This window comes from Myripristis murdjan, chromosome 21, assembly GCF_902150065.1.
Source record: "Myripristis murdjan chromosome 21, fMyrMur1.1, whole genome shotgun sequence".
Lineage (NCBI taxonomy): Eukaryota > Metazoa > Chordata > Actinopteri > Holocentriformes > Holocentridae > Myripristis > Myripristis murdjan.
In genome coordinates, this window is record NC_044000.1 from 10,008,812 (window position 1) to 10,030,118 (window position 21,307).

A 21,307-nucleotide genomic window follows, 5' to 3' on the forward strand; every position below is an offset into this window, starting at 1 on the left:
TAACAGTTAAACCTTTGAACACTTTTATTTTACCTTACTTCTTCTTACCCTCAACCACTTAAAAAAAAATTATATCATGAACAGTCTGTTGTTAATGAACAGTCCCAAGACTATATCAAAAAAAAAAAAAAAAAAAAAAATCAATCAATAAATAAATAAATAATAATAATAATGATTAACGCTTCACGCTGAAATCAATTTACCGCCAAACAGTACAACAGCAAAACTCAATAGGTCACGCACTGGCATTTCTTGCTGATTCTACAACCCCGGCAAACTAATTAAAAGGGACAAGCGAGCGAGATCACCAGGTAAAAGGTGAAAACAGGAGGGTGTCTACAGGGTACGGTCGTCCACTAACTGCTGAGCTGCACACTTGATCCAGACAGCTCAAAAGGTCAGTCTGTGTCTGCTGTTATACTGGCCAATTTGTATGAACACGTTATAGACAATTTTCTCAATTCAGCTGTATTCAGTGAAGCCGTGTGCTGGGTACGAATTAGTAAACAGAACAGGGTCCCGTTTCCCAAAAGGCTCTTAAGGCTGAGATGACTGTAAAATCCATATTACGAAGCTTCTTCAGCTTCGAGGCGTTTCCCAAAACCATCTTCAACAGAGACTCCTCTAGAAATGGTCAAAGATGTATGATTACTCCCGGCCCCTCGTCGATAGTTTGGTGCGTCTTTACAAACCAAACACATGCAGGAGTGGCCGGGAGGTGCGTGCTTTAGTGTGTTATTTTTATTTATGAGTGTACCCTCATGCAATAATTTACTTGCTCAAATGTGCAAAATAATACCCGACCAGCAGAGCTCAACTGGTTATTCAAGTCCACATGTGTTCAGAAACATGTTCTTATATGTGAAAAGCAATACATTTGCATTGTTTCTTATGGCTGAACAAAACAGCAAAAACAGTTTTTTGGAAATAGTCTTATCTTGTAGTTGGCATGATAAGCTGACAGCATAAGTATAATTAAATGCATTGGTTTTCCACTTGATGTTACCATGAGAAGGCAACTGCTTCCACACAGAATGAGAAATCCGAACAAGGTTCATAAAAAAGCCAAACTGACCAAAAATTAACTGACACAACAAATAAATACAGAGCTATTACACAGAGCAAAAAGAACCTAAAGCGATACTAAACTCAAAAATATGGAAATTTAAAAGTTGCTGTATTATTTTAGTTGTTACTATGATTACAATTCTGAAAAATTTTACACACACACACACACACACACACACACACACACACACACACACACACACAAAACATAATTCATGCAGTAGAGGGTTAGAGCTCAGATTCAAGCTTTTAGCATTGCTGAGGCTGTGGGAGGAGCATAGTCAAAAACAAGGCAGAAGAAACTGCAGTTAGCCTAGCCTCATGTTTCCTGGATCCTAGAGGTGATTGTCTAACTTTGTGTGTGTGTGTGTGTGTGTGTGTGTGTGTGTGTGTAGTCCCACTGAGCAGCACTGAGCCCCCACTGAGGGCTTTATGTATTGAGTCCTGGTGTCCTTAACAGAGAACACAACTGTGCCTTCATTTTTTGCAGTTCACTTTCATTATCCCAAACACTTAAAAACATAATAAAAATATAATACACAATAATAAGTTCTTTTTCCTGGGTGTTAGGGAATTGCAGCAGTTGGCTATGTAAAATGGGCCCTGGTGAGTCATACAAGAAACTAATAACAAAAAAGCTTCATCATTTTAATAAACTATAATGATTTCGAGGGATGTTTTGCCAGCTATGCAGAATGCACAAGCAGAGAGTAAAGTCAGAAGCATCTGAAAGACCCTTTATAGAGATACCTAGCATTAATAATAGGCAGGATAGGAAATCCCCTGCCTCGCCCAACTACTTTCCTGTGGGAAACCCTGAATTCATACAATACTTTTCATTTTGGTTGCCTGCATGCGTACTATTTCAATGTCACTGACCACAGACAGAACAATACAAACTACTTTAGATTTGCTTACAAACTTTACCACAGTCTTGGGAAGTGTTTCAGCAGTGGCCACTTTTCACTTAGCAATCAATATACAAATTTCCTTCGGGAAGAAAACAGTCACAGGAAACCTCAATGTGGTGTTTTTCTAGGAATTGTGACCACCAGAACTACTGAGCCCCTTTGAATTCGCATCCTTTCCTCTCCAAGTCCCCGCCATTTTTCACCTAAGACAACACAGACAGAACAGAAACTTGGAAGCACATCCTATGGTGCAAGTCTTCACTAGCTTATTCTCCTTGGCTGAATGCATGTGTTTGTATGAGGCGTTGAGACCATAAACATCAGAGTTAGCATAAAGGCTAAGTATGATATGAGTATGAAGTCCAACACCACACAGAAAATTGTGTTTCAAAGAAATACAAAAACTGACAAAAGGGCTTTACTTTTCTCTTTTAAAAAAACTATAATTGATATACATTAGCAATGAACCGATCAATCATTTGTAACTTGAATGTTTCTGTGTAAGGTCAGATCTGTATAGGAGCAACTATTATCTAGTCACTTATCATGGACCTTGAATAAGACCAACAGCACGTTCATATCACGGGGAAATGCAGAGAGCAGTAACTTCAGGAACTTAAAATCCATCTGCAATCTATTGAGTGGATAAATGGACTGCATTTCTATAGCAAATGGAAAGCATTTCAATGGCGCTTTTATAGTCTACTGACCATTCAAAGCACTTTTTAAATGTCTCATATTCACCCATTCACACCAACAGTCATACACGGTTGGCAGAGGCAGTCGTGCAAGGTGCCGACCTGCCCAGCATGAGCAGCTGTTGGTTCAGTGTCTTGCTCAAGGACACCTGGACATATTTTCTGGTTGAGCTGGGGATCGAAGCAGGAACTGTCTGATAAGGCATCTTGACTGCTCCACCTCCTGAGCCACACCACCCCAGCTGTAATAACAACTAGTAAAGCAAAAAAGCTGTATCATTCCTAAAATAGGTAATCCTTGTTCAGTATGTGTTGCATCTTATAGAGAAAGTCAGGTTAATAATATGTGAAGCAGATTTTTGCCCTTGAGTATGACACCCCCCCTCCCATGAATGATGCACAAACCCCTTGGGCCAGTCAGCAACAAGATGCATAATCCCCCCTTGCTTCATCAACACTGGGCTGTTGATGTTGCCATTACGGCTTCTGAAAGTTTGACCTTTAATTACAGTGTCCTCACTGGGCACTGTAGTCAGTGTAATCTATAAGGATGACAGGGATTGTGTGCCAAGTTTGGTGTCAATCAGACTTATGGCGTGGGAGTTAGGGCCTTTCATAGTTTTACAATGACCTTTAAATATACATTTAGACCAATTAGTGTTTTTTGTTGTTTTGTTTTGTTTTTTTAATGCAAGACCATCCTACCAGGTCACATCAAAATCAGATAATAGATTTGTTTGAGTTTTAGAGATTTTTGACCTTTTGTTGTAATGCCCCCTTTTATTCAATTAGTGTATTCTTTAAAACACTGTAGTACAGTGAACGGATGAACTATCCCTCCAAGTTTCATCAAAACCTCAAGCCAGCATTAAAAAAAACTACAGGACTGACTGAATGATTGATAGATCAGCTGAATGAAATAACAAATAAAATACAATAAAATACAATAAAATAAAATGACAAATGATGACTGTGTCGCCTGAGATATTATGTTTGATGGAGAGACAGAGCCCAATCCCAGATATCCCATGCCTATATATAATCTGATCTGTTTTTTTTCTTTGAAAGAAACAAAATAAAAAAATAAATAAATAAATAAAATAAAATAAAATAAAAATCCTGTCCATTTCATAATGAGGTGCAGACAGAAATTAAGTAAATAAATAAATAAATAAACAAATAAATAATAATAATAATAATAATAATAATAAGGATAAAGATAATGATGATGATGATGATGATAATAATAATAAGAAGAAGAAGAAGAAGAATGAGAATAAGAATTAAAAAAAAAAAAATAAAAATACAGTGTCTTTAGTGAGCTAATGCAACAATATCCTGCCTAGCAACTATCAAAATTCACAATATAATGTCGAACTGAGTCAGTGTTATGGAAACTGGATAGCTGGATACTGTGTATGTAACCCAGAGAGGAAGTCACAAATCTCTTGTGAAACTCCACATTTCACATACATTCTGTAAGTCAATGGGAAACAAAGGGGACACAAGTAGGATGTGCTGGAAAATTTGCACATCTGAGAGATCATCATTACTTAATGCCAATATTATGCTTTTTTTTTTTTTTCGTCACTGTTGCGATTTGTAGGATTACAACCAACTTTATGTTCTAAAATACTTGGTGATGGGCTAAAGTGGATGCTTCTGGAAGAAAAGGGATCAGTGTCTATCATTTCATAAGAGAAAATCTTCTTAATATGCTGCTTGTGGATGGAAACATATTGAGCAATAACATGGGAGAAGTAAACACTATGTGAATAAAACCTAATTGGCAATTACAAGTATTTCAGCTGTGAACCCTACACTGAAGGTACACGCGGGCAGAGGACATCTTCATTTTTACACTCTGTCATTAGCGCGTATCTGACAACGCCCAACTGTTATTCACTTGAGCGTAGAGCTTTCTGTAGTCAAACCACATTATTTGAGAAATGCCTGTGACATTCCACAGTGAAAAAAGTAATGAGGTGTGTGGATGTTACCTGCAGATGGCTGGTGCTTTAAGACACTTCAGTCAGAATCCTTTGGGGCAAAAAGTGTGACATCGCCACCCATCTATGCTGAAGCTCCAAGATATTCACCGGTAAAGGATAGATGTCTTCAGGGTAAAGCGACTGTCAAGATTTCAATATTTCAAAGATAGCAGCATCATAGTGTAGCCTCTCATCAAATCCTCTCATCTATTTTTTTTCCAGAGATAGCATATGTGCCACAAGTATTCAATATCAAAGTGCCCTGGTTCCTCAGATGGGAGACCTCTGGAGTGGTAAAAATAACATCTGAATGGCATATTAAAAATATTTTTCTGTCTGTTCTGACTCTAACAAAGGCTGTCACCCCTTGGGATGTCTGTATAACCCTAGATGGCAGAGCCTCACTTGTTTTCGGGTGCTTAGTCATGTTTCATGCCAATTATTAGAAGCATGCATTACATTACAGTCTCTTCTTTTATGAGGTATATCAAATGTTGCTGGCTTTGTCTGATTTTAATATTGCATAGAGGAATAGCTGCATAGTTCCCTTACTTCATCAGTTAAGGTCCCTTGCAAAAGTTTTGAAACCACTGCATGAAGAAAATGATTTAAGAACAGTAGCATCATCACTGTGTGTCTGGGGGTATAGGAATATAGTTAAAATAGGCTGAAAAAATAACAATAAAATAATGAAAATCGGGGAGTGCCGTCAAAAGTCTGACTGCACTCAGCAGTGTAGGAAAAACATATGAAAGTCTACATGGCTAAATAGTACTAAAGACCATCCACTAAGAGATCAGAGCAGCCTACAGGATTTGTCTAACCTTACACAAATGATACCCTAGATATGTAAATACAAACTATTACTACATAATCTATTACTATTACTACATTACTACTAATACTATTACTACATAAGCACTAAATATCACTACAGGGTTTTCTGCAGGTTTCAGTAAGTGAGACTTTTTAAAGACCATTCTGAAGGCAGCGTCAGACCTATTCCACGTCCATATGAAGGAAAATCTCAGGATTACTTGTAAAGTAAATGAATTATTCACATTCATCATGATTCAACTAAAATGACTGAATGCAGAACCGTGTTTGTGATTAATGGGTGTTCTCAGATAAATTCTGACCAGGCTGCACAGTGTCTGCGGTGGTTATTGGTTTCATGCTTTCTTTTTGTAATGTCATTACAGTGTAACAAATATGATTTTTTATATGACAGATCAATACAAATTTCCATTGTGCACATGTACAGGACCTTGTGTTCACAATCTTATGTTCATGTGTAGTGCACTTACTCTGCACTGGCTAATTTTTACTGTGTGCACTGCTAACTATTATTGTGTGTATTTAAGTTAGGGATGGCGAAAATGGAAAATTTTCTTGGTCGACCACCGGGCCTCATTAATCGGTTTATTTCGGTTAACCGAGATTATTATTTTACTGTCTGTAAACCATAAAAGAATCACCGCAACAAATAGAAGCTAGCAGCGCTAGCACCGGCGCCATTGTCTTGCCCCGGACGCATACCACTACGTCCGCGACAAACATAAGCTTGGCTCGTTTCTCCCATAGATATCTATAATATCTATAATATAATTATAATATACTATAATTATTATCGATATCTATGGTTTCTCCGGTCTGTCTCTACCGAGCTGAGCTCTGTGCGTAATGACGTCATCGAAACCCGGCAGAGCGTCCCATCGCCATGTTTACCGTATTAAACTGTATGTAAGTGCAAGAGCAACTTCTCCACCTTCAGGAACAGTTGGAATTTTTCAATCGATAAAACCTTACGGTAGTTACGGTATTTACAATCTGACATGCGCATTTGTGTCGGCGACGACACGTTTGGACTAGAGTGCCTGTAGAGTGAGAGTGGCGACAACTCCGTTCACTCCAACGGTTCCGTTTTTTCACAGCAATGGAGGCATAAGGAGACCCTCTCTCTACAGGCACTCTAGTTTGGGCTTAAAGGGTTTTTAACTGACAACATTATTCGGTTAAAGTTCAAACGGTCAACAACCGGTCAAACGGCCACCGGTTAGCATCCCTAATTTAAATGTGCATTGTATTAAGCTGCTGGATGCCTAAATTTATCTTAAGATCAATTAGGCACTTATCTATCTACATTTTTAATGCAGCATTATAAAAGTAAAATTAACTTGATAATCCAATCCATTTTAAGACCTATCAACATGATATTTAAGACATTTCAAGGCCTAAAATTCAAGTTATTGAATTTTAGACTTTTTAAAGGACATGTGGCAAGCCTGACCACTTTTTCTACAGCTAAATGATGACAGCAATCAGCAGCAGATATATTTGGACTGCCAAACACAGAAGAGCTGTTTCCTAATGAACTAGGCACAGTGACATTGTGAAGCCAGCTGCCAGAAATGTGGGAGCATTTTTTGATGCTGAGTAAAACAGTGATGAACAAGTAAGAAAATTCAGCTTGGCATCTTGTAAACAGGAAAGAGAATGCAGTCTTGCTTATTCAGTTGAGAACAACTTCTAAAAATAAGCCATTTTTTGTATAATTTAGTAACCTGGAGAAGGCAATTCTCTTTTTATCTCCTTGCATTTAGACTACAGTGACTCTACTCTATTTTCTCGTATTAATAAGGCATCTCAGAGTCCCTGCAAAGCATAGTGCCTTCAACTTGGGCTAAAAATATTCCCAAATTGAAGAAAGTTGTAGTTTTTTCTTAATAGCTGTCACTAAGGATTAAACACACTTAAAAAGATGTAAATAATTTGAATGTGCTATATCTAGAACTAATGAAATCCAATACAATATACATATCACATATTCAACAATGCCTAAATGCCTAAAACACAAAATAAGCCTCAAAATATGTCAACATTTGATCTAGTTCTGTTTCTTCTACTCATTGTTTATTCTGACCATTTTTTTATGTCAAGTCTGTAGGCTATACCTTGAATTTTTCTAAATCACAGTAACTGTCTAAAGGCTTTGCACCAAAATTATGACACAAAAGTTAAAAACAACAGCCCAACCTGTTACAAATTAATGTGATGAAAGTCATTTTCTATGGTGATTTTTGCACAATCAAAACATTCAAAACCTAACATTTTAAACGTTAACTGCAGTTTTAAATTAACATTCTTGATTGGTTATTACATATCGGCTAATCAAAAAAGCTGATCAAGTTTAAGCTTTTTTTTATGACACCCCTTGGTAATTCCTCCACCAAGCTATTCCTACTGCAGTTAAAGTTTTATGATGTGCTATTCCTAGATCTCAATCAACATAAAACTGGAAGCCTTCAGTGTTGATAAACCACATTCACTGCTTAATTCTAGGTTTCCCTTCCTCTTTCTCTATTGTGTCTTCGAATATATCAAAACAAAAAGCGGTGGCATACTGAGTTTACATGCTGTGTGCACTGATAGTAGATCAGAAAACAAGAATTTGTGTGCCCATTTATTACATTTGCACATGAAAGACTGTTGGAGTAGCATGTCTCAGGGCAGCATTTCTATTGCAAAAATAGATCTGATGGAGAAGTCTGGTTCTTGACTGGGTCATGTGAATTCCTGGGGAAAGAGAACAGCTGACCAAGCGTAGCTTTTTTAAGAGGAGCACGTCAACTTCTCTGAAATGTTTGGATAAAGATTATACAGATCCATCAAGGTCCATCATGAGGATCCATGAAAAATGGTTGCTCCTACTGCTGATCAGGCAGCAACTAGCAGCCTCTTTGTCCTGTCTATATATCAACAACATATCATTTGGCCTTTGCTCTCCATACAGAACAGAATTTCCAAAACCAATACTCTACATGGTGAGAAATTATGCAAACCATCTGACAGCTGCTCGCTAATTGTTAATTTTTTACTGAAATGAAATTCCTGACTTAATCCTTGACAAAGTTTGACTGCAGGAGGGCAGTGTCTGACTGCAAACTCTGGGAACATATATCTATTAGAAGAAAGAAAGAAAGAAAGAAAGAAAGAAAGAAAGAAAGAAAGAAAGAAAGAAAGAAAGAAAGAAAGAAAGAAGATAATAAGATAAAAAAATATATAATAATAATAATAAAATAAAAAAAAAAGATTACTCCTCAGATGAAAAGCATTTCACTTGATAATTTGTTTTGAACTACTAAGATAATTCAACAAAATTTGAGTGCAGAACAGTGCTCATTAGGCTCTACAAGGGTGTCACTATTTGTATTTAGTGGTTCACAGTGATTCAGTTCAGTGAACAAAATGATAAAGATTTGAATAAATCAGTTTCACCACTTCATTAAAAAAGACTGAATACATTTAAACTGCTTCGCAATAAAGATAGATGAATTAACCAGAGTTTATTCTCTTAATTTTAAGAAAATTTAGTGAGTGGGGATATATCTTTGAGAATCATAGTCGCATGTTTTGTATGCATTATGTAGTAGAGGCCTGCCTTCTTCTGTGATTAAAAGGTGCTTAAATTTATGTTTCGATTTCTCATCCCATTTCAACACTCATCTATATTCAAAATGGTATTTCTACAAAGGCATACCAGCATTCAAAGACCCTCAGTGACTGACATATTTGTTAAAGTAGCGATGGTACTCAAAATGTGGAATGTATGAATATGAAAGCAAGCCACAGCCCTCACTCCAACAACAGTCCCGATGTGATGATGTCAGGTCTCGTCTGACTGATGATGTGTGTCAATGGGGATTTTAGACAACTGCCTCTCCTCATTGTTGTTCACCTTTGACTATGTCTTGAAAAGACTGTAATGGCTCAATGGATCATTTTCATGAGGCATGTCAGTTCCTTGGTGATGGCATTAGCTGAAGATGTGAAAACAAACTATGGAAATTTGGCTCGGGAAATTTTCTTGGAATTGCCATCGATGCTTCTCTGCTACATGTCATAGTGGCCATAACTAAAATATATATGCTGGAGAATTTGAATATGTCAAAACAATCACTGCCCCATTTGCTATCCCTGTGTCTCACCTACAAAAGTTTGGGCAACCTTCAAAGTTTACTCACACCAACTGTAATGTAACATTGGGGTTATTTTTCTTTTTTGGTATGAAATAAATCACTGTTGACTAGAAATACAAAAGTGACAGATGATGTATCAAAAATTCAGCCAATCACTGAGACTGGAAAAAACAGTGTATTCAAACCGAAGAATGAATTCAACAATAGACAGTAGTGGAGTAATATTGTTTCAATATTGTTTCAAAAAGAGGCATCACACTGAGTTTACTGACTGGGTCTTTTAAGGTGACGAGAAAACATTGCATCAAAAGAAGGCATCATATTGCTTCGGCTGCATGGGTCTTTTGTTGAAGTTGAAAACAATATCTACCCTAAAAAAAAAGAAAAAAAAAGAATCTGTTTACAAGAACTATCATCAGTGAGACAGAAAGCAATACTTCTGTGTGTAACAGTGGTGTATGATACATGATAGCAGATACCCATTACATTTGCATTTGCCTCAGGTTGCAGGCGTGTTTCATAAAATAAAAATGCCGCTTTTAACTGTTGTGACACACTCATAAATCTGAAAGAGGAATTTCAATGGCCCATTTATGGCCCAAATCTACCTCAATAATTTACTTATAATCTGCAGCCCTGTTTCTGCATGATAAGACATTCCCCAGCTTAGACATAAAATCTGTCCAAAGTCATTTACACCAAGCCATATTTTACTGTCAGCAACTGTTTTAAATGTGTTGACTAGCCTATTTTTGAGAGCCCGGGGAGCTCCACTTTCAAACTATATATCAAAAGGACTTCTCAAGCCATGTTTACTCTCAAAAATGTACCTATGCATGAAAACTAGACAAGGCGCTTCAATTCGAGACAAAAGATCCACAGCACTACACACGGGACTTGCATGCTTAAAGAGCTACCGCATCAGATCAAACTGGCCACTTTTTTGAATAGGTGTCATGGTTTGCAGAGGCAAGCGGGACCTGTGAAGTCTGGTCAGAAAAAACTTTGATCAGTTTCTAATACATTCCCATTCTCAATGCGGGAAAACATCAAAGGTTTGACTTTACAGCATGCAGTTCTCCTTTGCTCTAACTCTTTGCCAGTCTCCATCCATCATGTGCCATCTCCATTCAGTTTCTTGAACGTAAGCACACAAAAATCAAGTCAAAGAGGTCTCCAGCACACGCTTTAATAATGTGACAAGTTCAAGCAGACGTGTAGTACTATCTTATTTTGACTTATTACCTTATAAAAGCCTACTACAATGAAGTGAGCCTCAAAGAGTGGGACAGCTAGGCTTTCAAGGTGTCCATGTTGTGTGAAGTTTTCATTTTCACTACTAAAAGTACACTAACAAGGCCCGTTATTGAGGACACTGCGGATATTTGAGTTTGCTTTATCTGCTACTTTTACTTATCACATCTTTGAAAAAAAAAAAAAAAAAAATCAATCTTCACGGGTAGTTTTAGATGAGCTCCATCTACCACTCACAGCTGAATCGGAGCTGATAATCACACCTCCATTAAAACAGCTAAATGCCTCACACACACAGGTCTGGAGAATTTGAACTAACACACTCTATGTTACAGAGCTAAAATACCAAATAAGCTATACAACATTTTGTTGAAGATGAGCATGAAGCACATTCTTCTCACCTTTAGAAGGCATAAACATGAAAAGTTAAATGTCTACAGTGAGTCAGTAAACATGGTCACATGATTTCTGTAGAGAGAACAGCATTAATCCTGTACTTAATTTTTTTTTTTTTTTTTTTTTTTACTAAAAATCATACTGTGCGATATTGTTTTTGCCACTAGAGGGAGCACTGTCCATCACAACAAGCCAAGACAAAACAGTGTGCCGCAATTTTTATAAAAGATGCCATCATGCCAAGTGACATTACGTGACATACATAATATTGGTTGTACACTGGCCTTTCACAATTATAGGAATTGTTTTGTATCACTAGTGAGTTTACTGCTATCTGCTTCAATACGGAGATACCAAATGACCTAAATCTCAGTTTTTAACAGCTTGCCCAACTAATGTTCAAGCTACTGTTAGGTGTCTACCTTCCTACCTAACGTTACATGTATGAAAACACAATGCCAAATAAAGAACCCACAATATCGTTATCTATGATAACTTTAGTAACTATGGCTGGGATGTTAGAAATGTAGAGCTGGTGGTAGTGCTGGTTACCCAGTGCAGAAACAAGGGCCTAATATCAGCTTAAGATGCCACATATTTTGATGTTATTGAAATGCCAAATATCATGCATATTAAAAATCATGCATAGTAACTTTTAACTACCATCCACTGCTGAGGGTACAAAAATCAGCATTGCACTGCTCTCTGCGGGCTGAAACTTGCAACCGTCTTGCACTTCGAGCCAAACCTCAATCAGTAATATCAAGGCAGGTATTTCATCTTTGGCAACATCAAATACTTTGCTATCATAAAATTGTTACTGCCCCCAAGTAGAAATGAGCAGTCTATTACCACAGACACACCCTCCTACCCACTCTCACTCCCTGCCCCACAATATTACATTTTAACATAGTGGGCAGTAGGCAGAGGCTGGCACTCATGAAGCAACTTGAAGCTGAAACAAGCAAATTACCTCAAACTTTCACTTGTATGCACACGTACATGTGCACAAGCATGTACATGTGCATAAGCATGTACATGTGCATACATGTAGACACAGATATTGCTGGTTTTGTCAAATTGTATATCTGCTATGCAAATATGATAAGTATTACATGTCAAGGTACACAATATGACAATCTTTAAGTGTGTTTTTAGCAGTAGTGAATAAATTTGAAAGATTACTTAAAATCAGAAGGTACACATGCCGTGGCAAAGCTTAAATGCACTATAAGCCGATTAAAAGGATGGCATCAAAATGTCACTTCACTCCTGCTTTCATCCCGTCATGAAGCACCAAGTCAAGGAGCTGTGTGCCTCTGGAGTGGTATACTGCCTTCTCAGCTCCATTTAGCTCCAAAACCAACACCACATAGACATTTACCGAGCAAACAATCAGCTTGTACATATTGCTTTGGGAGCGTCTGGGTTGAGGTTGATTTGAGGTGAGTGGAAGACTGACTGCTCAGTGTGTAAGACGGCACATAACAGGCCTTACCGATACTGTGGATTGTTGAAGACCAGGTTTCTTTGTTGGGCTTCACTCATCTAATGGTTGATGAACTCTCATGAGTGCTGCATCTTCTGTGGGCAGAGGAGAAAGAAAAACACAGGTTACTAACAACCATTTAGGAATGACCAAGTTCCTTTTGACTGGAACTACAACAACACGTGGTGCCCCTCTGCTTTATGTTATGATCAAAGGGCCACTTTGATCAAATCGAAAGTTATTTATCTGTCTAACAAAAATCATTTCTTAATTTCATCCTGTCTAGCAAAATTAATTTGTAGACAGAATTAAATAATCAGAGGCTGAGGCATTTCAGTTTCAGTAAAGGATGAGCCAGATAAATAATGAAAAACTTATTTTGCCATTCTGTATGCGTACATTACTGATCCACAGTAAATTTTCAGCTGAATTATATGAATACTGCACAGACAAAGAGGCAATGTGAGTGTGATCTTGCTAGTAATGTTTAGTAATAATGGATCTTATTTCCTGCTGATACTGCTGTGTGACTGGAAAATCACCAGTCTCACTGCCTGTTATACATTTTACTCAGACTTCATAATAATAATAGCACATCATGTGTCAGCGCAGAGCAAGCCCAAACTGTAAATTTTCAATATAATCCTCTGTTTAACGGGTTGTGTTGGTTAGACTCCATGGCTTCTCTGACCTAAACAAGTGTTAGCGTAAGTAAACAAATAAAACAGAATCAGAACTTTTACCCATACATAGTTAGTATATGTTTGTATGTAATAACTGCATTTAGGTATGTATACTAATAAGGTTAGCATTATATAAGCTAAGAAATTCATAGCAAAATGTACGGTATAAATTTATAACTGTCAAAAAAATGATTAATAGTTGATAATAGGGAGGGAAAACAATGATCACACTCACAATAATAAAACTCAAAAGGCTCTGTTCAGAAAAAAAGAAAATGTTTCTTTGCATTCGGTGCCTGGCATTTCGGAAATCAGAAATAACCAAACCAGGGGTGGCAGTTTTATCTTTTGTGTTAACATCATCATCACTAAGATGCATGCAGAATTTCATGTCACTACTTAACAGGACCTATAAATGTGTGCTCATGAACCATGAGTACACAGACTGTGTGGATCACATGGGTAAAGGGTATCAGCACAGAATCAGTTCACACATCTTCCCTTGCTTCATGGAAAACCTGGTCAACACAACAGGATGAGCGATGAGACCAGGCAAAAAGACTCAACAGGAGCCTGTGCCAGAGCAAGTCTTAACTCCTCCATGTGGACCCACTTCACTCATGGAGGCAAGTTTGGATTTGAACACACACAGTGTTGACATCAGATTCTGACATGTGACAGTGGCAGTGAACAAAAATTCAAGAAAAAAGTTTTAGCTTTCTTCATATTCATCACCCAAGGTAGTATGCTGAATATGAAAGCTTTTTAAGTCATCTACACTCATAAAAAGCCCCTAATTGCCAGCACAAACACATGCAAAAACGTTTTTCAAAATTTACTTAGGCTCATTAAATAAATTCTGCTGTTAATCAATTGGGCCAATTTAACATTCTATTAACAAATTATGATTGGTGGACAATTGATGGGTAAATCCCTAATGAGGGCCACATATTTTAATAAAACAATACAGATTTAGACAACTGGGGTCACAGGACACAAAATAATTAGGTACAAATCCATGGCATCTACATTACACCCTGGATGACATTTCTCCCTATGGCTCTGGGTATCACATTTTAGAATAGGGAGAATTCAAAATCAGTGTTACTGTATTCTAGTCTCATTTTAGCCTCATGTCTCACACCAGTACTGGAAAACCTCCAGTGTGTGACCATATGACCAAGTTCAAATTAGTACCAAAAAAGGCAGACACTCATTTTAAGATTGAAGCAGTTTGTCTGCTCACTTGATGAAGGGCCAAGGTTTTCCATTATGTGCCACCCTCTATCTACCACTGTGTAGTCTAAGGAATTTGTGGGAAATGACATTCAGAGACCAATTTAAAGGGCAACAAGTGTGCATGAATGTGAAAGGTCTTGCATTAATCTTAGCTGTTGATATTCTGCTGGAGATCATGTATGATGCACCCAAAATTTAGAAGTTTGGGATCAGTTATGTATAAGACTTTCAGGTTATGACACTGTGGTAGTGTGGTAGCTCAGTGGTGAGCACTGTCGCCTCACAGCAAGCAGGCATGCAGGTCAGGTAAAGCTCTGTGTTGAAAACGCAGACTGACTTGCCCATAGGTGTGAATGTGATCGACTGTGCTTTGTGTGTATGCCCTGCGAAGGACTGGCAACCTGTCCAAAGTGTTTGCCTGACTTCTGCCTGATGCCTTGCTGTGAATAGGAATAAGAAGGTATGGGAAATGAATGGATGGTTGGACATCGCTTAGCCCAGCAATTTCATGTTGCCAGTAAAGTTCAAATAGCAGCTGAGTCACATACCTCAGCAAAAACCATCTTGACATGTAGTCTGCCATTAATGAAACAGCTTATATAGATGAGAAAAAGGAAATCATGCTGATGAAAAGGACAGTGTGTTGTGTTAGGGGCGAGCCCTGTTTACCAATTCAAATCTAAAAGATTTCATTTCACTGACAGGAAAGGAAAACCTATATCAATTGTTTCTTGAGAGTAAATATCCTGCCAAACTCGAATCCTTTCCTCCCCCATATATTGTCATTTCCATCTCAGCAAAAACAAAGCTCACATGATCAAAAATTCCTCCTATCTCCCTCCAGCTGAGGAATAATGTAAAATGGATTTTCTCCAGTGTTTCTCCCATTGCCAGATGTATTCAAGTGAGTGGCATATTGGCATCCCATAGAGTATAGCGTACTGAATAATGGAGAAGAAGAGACAGCCGGGCAGCTGTCATTCTAATCTTCTCTCAGGCAATCAGACAAAGCATCAAAATATTTTTTCCCCAATACAAAGCTGAATCTAAGTTTTTAGGTTGTGCATACTACATAAACATCGTGACACGGCAAATGTGGGTTATTCCATGTCATATCACAGAGGCGCGGAAGAGACTGTCTCAGATATTGTTGAAACTGTGTTCAACAATCAACCCGAGCAAAAATGGGTCCCTGGAAATGTTTAATATGTAGTTATTGATTGCAGTGCACTGACAGTTAATTAGCATGGGCTGTGGTGGGACATTTTGATTTCTGGTCATTCTTTTACTGTCAACAAGCTTTGGCACAAGAAATGGCTATGCAGAGCTGGAACTAACTACTTACATTTACTCATGTTACTGTAATTGAGTAGTCATCATACCTAACACAGTTACTGTAATTCAGTATTTTTTACTCCCAGTACATTTTAAAAGAGCTACTTTTACTTCTATGTGAGAAGATTTCTATGGTACTTCTGCTTCTGTTTAAGTAAAATATCAGAATAACAGCACTTTTACTCAGGCAGCAATTTGTACTCTTTCCACCACTGTGGTTATGATACAAGGCATACAAAATGGCCAAAAAGCCCACATATCAAACCTCTGGACCTACATAAAAATATGATTTGACTGTTGCCATTTATGTTACATGGTAGTTACTGGGTATTTTGTGTTTGGTTATAATACCAGGGTGCATGCAGTGATATGTAGTCTGTGTACATGCATCCTTTGTAGGGTTTGATTCTTGACAAGGCCTTGGATACAGTCTGTCAGACTCGATAACCTTTAAATCCAAACGCTACAAATGCTGCTCGCTAAGGAGTACCATATGTATTGGCAGTTGTCTGTGTGTCTGTGTCACCAATGTGTATATCTCATGTAATCCATAATTCTCTGTGACGCATTGGTTTTACTTCAACTGTGAGTTTTTCTCTAGCTTGTGAGATTTCAAGGCTTAAAATATGCTGAAATGGCTTGGAAAAAAAAATCATCAACAATAAAATAAGGTTCCCTTTCAATGATGTATACATTTGGTCTGTGTGTATTTCATAAAATACTGACTATAAGGAAGCAGGTGATCCTCCTTACTGACCACAGAGAAAAGGGAAAAGATTAACAATTTATAAATTGATTAATTTTTGATTTCAAGGTTGCTACTGATTCATAGTTACCTGCATTGTTAGCATGAACATTTATCATTTGGCAGCCTACCCTGAACACTGACGCTCTGAATATGAGCATTTAATTTTTAGATTACCCAACAGCAGTGTCCTCGCTGTGGAAATAATACCAGCCTTGATTCTAAGACTGTAAAACATTTTTTTTTTTTTTTTTTGGAAAAACAAAATAAAAATTCACAACAAACAAAGTAAATAGTAAAATACACACACACACACACTGTAAAATTAACAGTTTGGGAAGGTAAGAGGGTAAGACAAAAGGCTCACAGGAAGGCTAAGCTAGAAAGGTGCATTTTAAGAAGACACACATGTCTATGTCTATGAAATAGACATAACCAGCCAAATCTCTCCTGTAGGGTTGTTCCAAAGTTTGGGATGTAGCTCGGGGCCAAACCGTTGCAGCCTTTAATAGTGATCAGTAAATTTAAAATCAGCTCTACAACTAACTGGCAGCGCCAAGACGCAAGTGCAAAGACGCAAGGATAGATGTAATGTGCTCCTGTTTTCTGGTACCTGTCAAAACCCTGGCAACTGCATTTTGGATTAATTGTAGTGAGGAGAGAGACTTGTTCCTGCAGATGGAGCAAAGAGGGCAAGTATTTATGTGGAAAAACTTCACTCAAGTCATTGGGGTCACAGCTAGGACGTATCTTGGTATCATCTGCATAAAAATGGAAACTGATGTTGTATTATCTTATAAGATGGCAGCATATCAATAGTAAAACGAAAAAAAAAAAAAAAAAAGACTCAAGCCCAGCAACAAACCTGAGGAACCCCACAATGTAGCTTAGAGGTCAAAGACCTAGACTCAGCAATACCAATGGAGAAAGTCTACTCTGTGAGGTATGACCTAACCCATTAAAACAGATGTGCCATTGATGGCAAATGGAGGGGCGCCCAGTGTCAGCAGCTAAAAGCAGGTATCATTCATGAAGGGCAAAAGTCCAGTATCAAAAGAGAATGAGCTGTTAAAAATGTTCAGGAGAAAAGGACAAACTGTGTTAAAAACTTTAAAAAAAAAAAAATGAGGGGAGACAATGTCTAGAGGACAAGAGGAGGGGGTCATTTTGTTAACAGTGTAGGTTGAGAGACAAGGCTGAAGAAATCCAAACAAGAATTAGGCCTAACAGACTGACAGGGGATCTAAGGATGAGTTAAACCTCTCACAAGTAAGGTAGATCTTTTGACTGAAAAAGTTTAAGAACTCATTGCAGGTTTCAGGAGTAGCCTCTAGAGAAGGGACAGAGGGAGCATCAAATTTGATGACCAGTGAGCAGCCTGATTACCCTAACTTAAATGTGGAACCGGCAGACCCCAAAGACTATGTGACTTGCTTTACTTCCTGTTGGCAGGCAATAACAAGGCCTAATCTAGCATGAAGCCAAAACCTGGAAGTACACACATAAAGTAGTTTGCAAAGTCCCTGCAAAGACTTTTTAAATCCATTATGGGATAAAGCTAAACAAGGTGGAATGGTTAAGTGATTTGCACAGCCTCCTTAAACTATTTGATCAAAATCATATTTCAAAACCACATTTCATTTCCACAAAAAAAGCTGATTATGGAGTGTCTTGTGGACTCAGTGGCCTAAGGTGTGTAGTCTACTATGTACATGCGACATACAGGGTTTGATTCCCACCCAGGACCCTTGTCATGTCATCACTCTCTCTCCTAATCGTTCCAATTGTTCGTCTCATAAAACAGGACCAAGGTTTACCTACTCAATTAAATGTAGAATCACTGAATAAAGATTACCTTTCAAAGACTGTTTAATCGAAAACAACAAAAAAGACCATGGCAGATCAAAACACCACAGAAGCTGAGGGGAAAAAACGCCTGTTTCTTGTTTACTTTTTTAAAGGTTCTAGACTTAGTTTACCTTTTCCCTGTAGGTTGAAAAATGTAAGCTTACAGATAGCATAACCAAATCATGAGGGCAGTGGCACACCTCCAGTATATAGTATGCTGGCAGTGGTAGATAAGAGGCAGGGGACATACAGATAGTACCCAGCACAGACTGGCCCACATCCAGCTCGTCTTCCTGAGGGGAAGAACTGTGCCAGCATCACGCAGATGTCAGGTTTCCAGAGTGGAAAGTGCAATCTGTCCACCAAAACACTTGCAGTATCCTGACCTAGACACAGAAACCACAGAAACACCACCACATTACTAGAGCTAAACTCCAACAGTATCAGCCTTGAAACCTTTGGAGCAGTTCACTGTCACATTAATAAGCAGACACTTAAGTGTGACTCTTTGCCAGTGGGCCTTCTAAATAACTCATCATTCATGGCAAATAAATGCTCTTACAGCATTAAACGACAATAAGAGAGGATTCTGTGTGTGAACTTTGAATAATTGTGCAAACACCTCTGGGAAAAATACAGTACACAGTAAAGTGCTGCTTTTGCAAAATCTGGTAATGGTTATTTTGTCCTAATAATGATGTTTCCAAAAGGAGAAGGGTGGTGGGGGTGAGGGGTTTTTCATAGTTATAATAAAAAAAAAAGTAGAGTTATGCCCTTTCAAACTGACTGCTGACTAGATCGGTGAGTTTCCTGCTAAGCAGTCAGAGCTGATATCCAGATGTCCTTTAGTGTATGAAAGTGCATGTGTGAGAGAAAAATAACTGAACATCCAATAACAGGGAGCTATTCAGTAAAAAGGACAATGGTCAAAAGGTGTGAACACAGTTTACAGCCATGTCACCCACTTGATTTCATAAAATCACAAACCCTGTCCACACAACACACATAAAAACACACAATGGACTACTCTGATGCTGCAGAGCCTCACTGCATCCCTTTGGCTTAGAAGGAAGGGCACTTATACCAGTTCAGATCCACACCCTGACCCCCTTTAAACAATAATTGATTTTCCATTGCGACTTCAGTCAGGCTAGGTTGAACTGTAATTCCATGCGAGCAAAGTAGAATTAATCAGTCTATCCCCCAACATGCACTCAGCAGGACTGTTGGCTGACAAGCAAATGCAACAGCAGGGGGATTTGTATTATTGATTAAACATTGCCCACACACCTCTTCCATTTGAAGTAAATATAATGATATAGCCCACATATCTACTTCTAACAATGTTTCAGGCTCAGTTGAGCCAGGATATAACCACGATAATATATTTATGTTTGTATTTGTATTTTGTATAAGCTACTGTTGTAACTTTATTGTATGCTTATGTGGTTTGATTTCAACTAAGCACTGAATTGACATAGCTGCAATAAGTTTTGTCATTTGTCAAAGAGTTGACTCTTATTTAAGCAGCTACATAAGCAGGTATAGGTCATAGAAAATCCAATTCTATCACAACTCTGCCATAAAACAGTAAACATTTTCACCAGATGGTATTGTAAACAAATGCCAGGACTGGCAGAGCTTGTCCTCTGAAACCCCTGTATAAATGTTATAATACAGGCCTCATTATGAACGTGTTGCACACTGTGTACTCTGATCTCTGTATGCCTGTAATCTGTTTCCGCCTGTCTACAAATAAGAAATAACAAGTGCAGTCCCCTGTATCACACATGAGTAATCAGATGTAGACTGCATGCTCAACTCCAGGGAAATTAAAAAAAAAAAAAAAAAAAAAAAAATCAAATGCATCTAAATGCACTGATCAAGATTAAGTTAAACGATTAATATAGGTGTTTGCCCGGCTATTCTGTAACTATTAATGATTGAACCAAAGACTAGAATTATGACTGCAATCAAGAGAGTCAGTGGGAGGAAATGAAGGCCTCAAATTCATGTCTATGTTTCTGATGGAGCGACTAAAACTAATTAGCAATTAGGGTGGGGTCTTTACACTAGTGGCCGGGTCATTTGTGCACAGGAGCCTCAAACCTTGTGATTTTTTGGTTCAATAGAGCCATCAGATGGCAGGGGGTATTAATAACAACTCAGAGATTCATCAAGTTGAATGGAGCAGGAACTTGGTCCTGTGTTGACTGACAGAAAAACAATTTTGCTGCTAAGCGAGAGTTCTGACTGCAGGGACTTTGTAGCTACTTTTTCTGACCATGGGGAAAAATGTTTATATCTTGACTTCAAAATCAGCAGAAAAGAAATGTAGGGAGTTTACTTATCCTGAAAACACTAACACTAAAAATGGCCATGTGACTGTCGTAACTGTTAGCGATGTTTATTTCAAATTTAAAAAAAGACTATTGGCTCTTGCGTCCAGGATTTGTCCCAGGCTCTATATGGACAGCTTTTTCAGTATTCAAAAAATAAAACAAAACAAAACAAATAATTTCATTCATTCATTCATTCATTAAAAAAAATACATGGAAGGTATGTGGTGTGCAGTATCCCCACAGAAAACTCCAATTTACTCATCTGTCCTGTTCCTCCTCCAGCGCTATTCAACACCTGAGATGATGTTTGCAGTGCATTTTCCCACTGA

General features: G+C 38.0%; 1 protein-coding gene across 3 annotated transcripts in view; it reads right to left on the reverse strand.

Moving 5' to 3' along the window:
- gulp1a (GULP PTB domain containing engulfment adaptor 1a) overlaps positions 1–21,307 on the reverse strand; it is an 80,719-nt gene that overhangs the window by 36,164 nt on the left and 23,248 nt on the right. For all 3 annotated transcript variants that reach the window (XM_030081522.1, XM_030081523.1, XM_030081519.1), the window contains exon 2: positions 12,796–12,881. The gene's annotated coding sequence lies outside the window, so the exon portion shown is untranslated. The remainder of the gene's footprint in view (positions 1–12,795; positions 12,882–21,307) is intronic.